The 6,711-nt window shown below is 45.1% G+C and overlaps 1 non-coding gene across 1 annotated transcript; it reads right to left on the bottom strand.

Annotated features, from left to right (window-relative positions):
- Positions 1-1,012: 1,012 nt before the first annotated feature.
- LOC119949777 lies at positions 1,013-1,150 on the bottom strand. Its single transcript, XR_005457312.1, has one exon. It is a non-coding gene; the product is annotated as a small nucleolar RNA SNORA7 (small nucleolar RNA).
- Positions 1,151-6,711: the final 5,561 nt, after the last annotated feature.

Here is a 6,711-nt window from a genome sequence, read left to right on the forward strand (position 1 = left end):
AGGTTAGCACCAGAGGAGCAAAGTGTGCGGGCTGGGTTGTAGAAGGAGAGAAGCAAGGTGAGGTAGGAAAGGGTGAGGTGATGTAGGGCTTTAAAGCCAATGGTGAGAAGTTTTTGTTTGATACAGCAGTGGATAGGCAACCACTGGAGATTTTTGAGGAGCGGGAGGTGGGGTGGTGACATGTCCTCAACGTTTCTGTAGAAAGATCACCTGGACAGCAGAGTGAAGTATGGACTAGAGTGGGGAGAGCCAGAAGGTTGGTAGGTCAAGCAAGGAGGGTGATGCAGTAATCTGGGTGGGATAGGATGAGTGATTGTACTAACGTGGGAGCAGTATGGATGGAGAAGAAAGGGTGGATTTTAGCGATGTTATGAAGGTGAGACCAACAGGATTTGGTGACAAATTAGGTATATGGATTGAATGAGAGAACAGAGTCAAGGATAATGCCAAGGTTATGAGCTTGTGAGATACTGGTGCTGTTTACAGTGTCTACAAATTCTATAGAATGCAGAGTTTGGGTAAAGGGGAGGGTCCACAGTGTCAAAGGCGGCTGAGAGGTCGAGGAGGATTAAGATGGAGTAGGAGCCACTGGATTTGGCAAGAAGGAGATCATTGGTGACCTTTGAGAGGGTGGTTAAAGTGGAGTGAAGGGGACAGAAGCCAGATTTGAGGGGGTCCAGGAGAGAATTGGCGGAGAGGAATTTGAGACAGTGGGTGTAGATGACTTGCTCAAGGAGTCTGGAGAGGAAAGGGAGATGGGGTGATAACTGGAGAGAGCTGTGGGTTTAAGGGAGGGTTGTCTCTTGTCTTATGCTGTCAAGTCATCTCCAGCCCATAGCGACTCCATGGACACATCTCTCCCAGAATATCAATCGTTCTGGCAGTGTAACCATAGTGTTTTCTTGGTAAAAATGTGGAAGTGGTTTACCATTACCTCCTTCCACGCAGTAAACCTGAGTCTCCCTCCCCGACTCTCTCCTAAGCCGCTGCTGCCCAGCACAGGTGAGTTTTGACTTGTAGCAGATTGCCTTCCACTCCCTAGTCACTGCTCAAGCTAGGAATGGAATGGCTATGTCTCTGCTTGGCTCTCCCTCCCATAGACGAAACTGGTAGAGTACTGGAAACTCACCAGGTGTGACTCTGAGAGGGAACTGTCATCATCACTGGTGTAAAGTCTGAAAGCTGTGGGAGCAGATGAGTTCACTGAGGAAGTACATGTAGATTGAAAATAGAAGGGGAACTAAAGTTAAGCCTTGCAGGAACCCTAAGTCAGAGGTCAAAGAAGATTGAGAAGGAACGGTCCAAAAAGTAAGAGGAGAATCAGGAAAGGACTTTGTCAAAAAAAAAATCTAGGTTAAATAGTGTTTCCAAGGAGAAAGGGGCCATCCACAGTGTCAAAGACAGTGGAGTGGTTGAGGAGGATTTGGATGAAATAGAGTCTGTTAGATTTGGTGAGAAAGGATCATTGGTGACCTTGGATAAAGTGGTCTCGGTGGAATGAAGGATGGTGAAAGCCAGATTGCAGAGGGTAAAAGAGATATTTCGAGAAGAGGAAGTGAGGCAGTGGGTGGATAAAACGTGTTCAAGGAATTTGGAGAGGACTGGTAGGAGGGAAATGAGGCTCTCTCTTGATTATGTTGCCAACTTGTACTTCCCAAGCGCTTAGTACAGTGCTCTGCACACAGTAAGCGCTCAATAAATATGATTGAATGAATGAATGGTGCAGTGGAGTCAAGGGAAATTTTTTTTGGATAAGGAAAATGTGGGCATGTTTGAAAGCAGAGGGGAAGGAGCCATCTGAGAGTGCGTGATTGAAGATGGTAGTAAGGGAGGGAAGGAGAGTAGGAGCAAGTGTCTCTATAAGGCATGAAAGGATGGGGTTGGAGGTGCAGGTAGAGGGTGTGGATTTTGAAAGCAGAGGAAAGACCAAAGTGGCATGGTTAGCAAGAAGCAGCCCAATGCCTCTCGATTTTCCAGTAAGTCAGGTGGAGTGGGAAGTGAGGCCCCCCCTTTAAGAGAGCAGCAGGAGAGGCAGTGTTGTCTGAAGTGAGCCAGAACTTGGTGATGACGAGGAGAAGCCACTGTCACTCCTTGCGTGGGGATGGGTTCGAGGATTGGCACAGAAAGAGCTAGAGACCAGGGTCGTAAAGGCTAAGCCATGAAAGATTTATTGTATGTGGTGAACTGAACTTCCCTTCTGGGAGAAATACATTCATTTTAGTTATTCACATGCAGCGAATTGAACTTCCCCCTCAGAAGGACTACACTTATAATAATAATAATAATAATAATGGAATTTATTAAGCACTTATTATATGCAAAGCACGGTTCTAAGCGCTGGGGAGGATACAAGGTGATCAGGTTGTCCCACGGGGGTCTCACAGTCTTAATCCCCATTTTACAGATGAGAGAACTGAGGCACAGAGAAGTTAAGTGATTTGCCCAAAGTCACACAGCTGACAAGTGGTGGAGCTGGGATTTGAACCCATGACCTCTGACTCCCAAGTCTGGGTTCTTTCCACTGAGCCACGCTGCTTCTCTATGTGTGTGTATATATATATATGTTAATATATATACATATATAACCTAACCTAATATATATATTACTTATCTATATTATATATATGTATATATATATATATATACACTCATATACACACACCCACACATATATATGTATATATATATATATATGTATATGTGTAAGTAACTTATGTTTTACTTGCACGTGGCGAAGCACCTAGGCTCCGACCATGAACGCTTCCCTCTCGGGAGGAATCTACTTATGTGTTACATACACGTGGAGAAGTGCCTAGCATCCAGATCCATGAGTGCTCAATGGGACACGCACCTGTCCCACGGCTTCTCACTTGGTGCAGACAGACCCGGCATCCCACGCTCCGGGTAGAGGTGACAGACATTCAGCTTCTGCGAGTCTTGATCCACTGCCCAGAATATTAGGAGCAGCAGGTATTTATCAGCTGTCCTTCTGGGCTGTTTGGGCTTCTGGTTTCTGCCTGTCCAATCTCCGTCCCACCCCCTTCCTCCATTCCTTATTTGGTTGGCATGGGGGTGAGGGACACCTTCTGTATTCCTGGCCTGGTATTTCTGTCGATTTCAGTTGCAGTTGCCCATGCTCCCGAGTTCTGCTTTGCTAGCTCAGGCAGTCACGAGATTGTATTGACCTTGAGATGGTGAGTACCCCAGTTCACCTTGGAATAGCCATCCCCCTCTTTTTTTACAGGTTAAGGCTGAAGGAGAGTTTGCCTACGACGGAACAAGGGTTCCACAGACTGCATTTAGATGAGGTTACTGGGCAGGGGAAAGGACAGCATGAGCAGTGGGGATGGATTGGATAGGAGTGACCTGATGGGGTGCAATGCTGAGCAGTTTGGGGTGGAAGTGGGAGAGTAGGACAGGGACAGGGTGAGCAGAGAGTGCTTGGGTGGGAGTTTCATGGTGTAGTCCTTGGACCTCAAGCACCCCAACTACTAGACTTTAGTCTGGAGTGGTCCGGGGTCCACAAGATCCAGTTCCAGGTTGGCAGAGACCACATCTACCAGTCCCTGGTCTGGAGTCAGCACTGCTTCCAGTTCCTGGTCTGGAGTGACCATGGCATCCACATGGAGTAGTGGATAGAGCACAGGCCTGGGAGTCAGAAGGTCATGAGTTCTGATCCCAAGTGCTTAGTACAGTGTTCTGCACACAGGAAGCGCTCAATAAATACGATCGAATGACTGAATTTATTTTACTTGTACATATTTATTCTATTTATTTTATTCGTTAACATGTTCCGTTTTGTTGTCTGTCTCTATGTGGCCAACTTGTACTTCCCAAGCGCTTAGGACAGTGCTCTGCACACAGGAAGTGCTCAATAAATATGACTGAATGAATGAATTTATTTATTTTAGTTGTACATATTTATTCTATTTATTTTATTTCGTTAATATGTTCCGTTTTGTTGTCTGTCTCTCTATGTGGCCAACTTGTACTTACCAAGCGCTTAGGACAGTGCTCTGCACACAGGAAGCGCTCAATACGATTGAATGAATGAATTTATTTATTTTACTTGTACATATTTATTCTATTTATTTTATTTCGTTAATATGTTCTGTTTTGTTGTCTGTCTCTCTATGTGGCCAACTTGTACTTCCCAAGCGCTTAGGAAAGTGCTCTGCACACAGGAAGCGCTCAATAAATACGATTGAATGAATGAATTTATTTATTTTACTTGTACATATTTAGCCTATTTATTTTATTTCGTTAATATGTTCCATTTTGTTGTCTGTCTATGTGGCCAACTTGTACTTCCCAAGCGCTTAGGCCAGTGCTCTGCACACAGTAAGTGCTCAATAAATAAGATTGAATGAATGAATTTATTTATTTTACTTGTACATATTTATTCTATTTATTTTATTTCGTTAATATGTTCTGTTTTGTTGTCTGTCTCCCCCTTCTAGACTGTGAGCCCACTGTTGGGTAGGGACCGTCTCTATATGTTGCCGACTTGGACTTCCCAAGCGCTTAGTACAGTGCTCTGCACAAAGTAAGCGCTCAATAAATACGATTGAATGAATGAACGAATCCTGGCTCTGCACCATATCTTCTGTGTGACCTTGGGCAAGTCACTTTACTTCTCTGTGCCTCAGGTACCTCGTCTGTAAAATGGGGATTGAGACTGAGCCCCACGTGGGACAGGGACTGTGCCCAACCTAACTTGTATCTACCTAAATGCCTAGTACAGTGCCTCGCACATAGTAAGCACTTAACAAATACCATATGTAATAATAATAATGGCATTTTTAAGCGCTTACTATGTGCCAAGCACTGGTCTAAGTGCTGGGGTAGATATAAGGTAATCAGGTTGTCCCACGTGGGGTTCACAGTCTTAATCCCCATTTTACAGATGAGGTAACTGAGGCACAGAGAAATTAAGTGATTTGCCCAAGGTCACACAGCTGTCAAGTGGTGGAGCCAGGATTAGAACCCACAACCTCTGACTCCCAAGCCCGTGCTCTATTATTACCATTACTAAGTGGGTGCAGCTTCCAAACCTTCTACAGGTTGTGAAGATATGCTCTTGGCGGCAGTGTTGGGGGAGAAAATTCTAGGTAAGATTTCAGGCCTGGGTTCCTCTGAATGAGGAATGAGCAGGTTGAAAGTTTCCAAGCCCTGGAAATGGTAGCTAGAGCTACAAGCAAAGATACGCTTTTCTTGTGTGTTGTGTAGAAGGGAAACACTCATTTTTTCAACCTCTACCCATGCCCACGGACAAAGATACCTTTCAGCCACGCCATCTCTGAAAATGGAGAATAATCAATCAGCTGACTTCTTACTTGAAAATTATGCTATAACTGGTGAATTACTAGCTCTGCGTGTGTGTGTGTTCATGTGTGTGTGTGTTCGTGTGTGTGTGTGTGTGTGTTCATGTGTGTGCTCATCTGAAATTAACCAGATGGGTTGGGAGCCACATTGCTATCGATCAATAAATCAATCAATTTTATATATTTAACACTGTGTGCAGAGCACTGCACTAAGGGCTCGGGAGATAGAGTTGGTGGAGGGGGAAGACAGACACTAATATAAATAAATAAATTATGGATATATGCAATAAGGGCTTTGGGACAGAGGGTAGGGTGAAAAAAGGGTGTAAATCCATGTACAAAGGCCATCAGAAGGGAGTGGGAGAAGAGAAAAGGAGGGCCTAGTCAAGGACGACCTCTTGGAGGAGATGTGATTTTTATAAGTCTTTGAAGTTGGGGAGGGTGATCATCTGTCAGTTATGAAGAACGGTACAGGGAGTTCTGGCCAGAGACAGGACATGGGCGAGGGGTTGGCGGTGGCATAAACGAGACTGAGGTACAGTGCTTAGGTAGGCATTAGAGGAGTGAACTATGCAGGCTGGGTTGTAGGAGGGAGGAAATCAGGGAGGTAAAGTAGGAAGGGGAAAGGAGATTGAGTGCTTTAAAGGAGTTTCTGTTTGATGCAGAACTGGGTAGGCAACCACTGGAGGTTCCTGAGCAGTGGAGAAACATGAACAAAGCAGTTTCATTGAAAAATGAGCCGAGCAGCAGAGTGAAGTATGGATTAGAGTGGGGAGACAGGAGGCAGCAAGGTCAGCAAGAGGGCTGATGCAGTAAGCAGGGCAGGGAAGGATAAGTACTTGGATTAACATGGTAGCAGTTTGAAAGGAGAGGAAAGGGCAGCGTTGTTATAAAAGTTGACCTGACAGGATTTAGTGACAGATTGAATAAGTGGGTAAAATGAAAGAGATGCGTCAAGGATAATGTTAAGGTTATGGGATTGTGAAAAAGGGAGGATGGTGGTGTTGTCTACAGTGATGGGAAAGTCAGGGGGAGGACAGGGCTTGAGTGGGAAGATGAGGAATTCTGTTTTGGACATGTTAAGTTTGAGGTGTTGGTGGGACATCCAACTAGAGATGCCCTGAAGGCCGGAGGAAATACAAAACTGCAGAGAGGGAGAGAGATTAGGGCTGAAGATGTAGTTTTGGGATTCATCTACATAGAGATGGAGATTGAAGCCAAGGGATCCAATGTAGATGAAAAACTGAGCCTTGAGGGACTCCCAGTTAGGGGTTGGGAGGCCAAAAGGAAACAGGCAGTAGAGACTGAGAAGGAGCAGCCAGAGAGACAGGAGGAGAATCTATCTCAGACTAGAACCCCCTTTAGCTTGCAAGCTCCTTGTGGACAG

The sequence above is a fragment of the Tachyglossus aculeatus genome, chromosome X2, assembly GCF_015852505.1.
Source record: "Tachyglossus aculeatus isolate mTacAcu1 chromosome X2, mTacAcu1.pri, whole genome shotgun sequence".
NCBI classification, from domain to species: domain Eukaryota; kingdom Metazoa; phylum Chordata; class Mammalia; order Monotremata; family Tachyglossidae; genus Tachyglossus; species Tachyglossus aculeatus.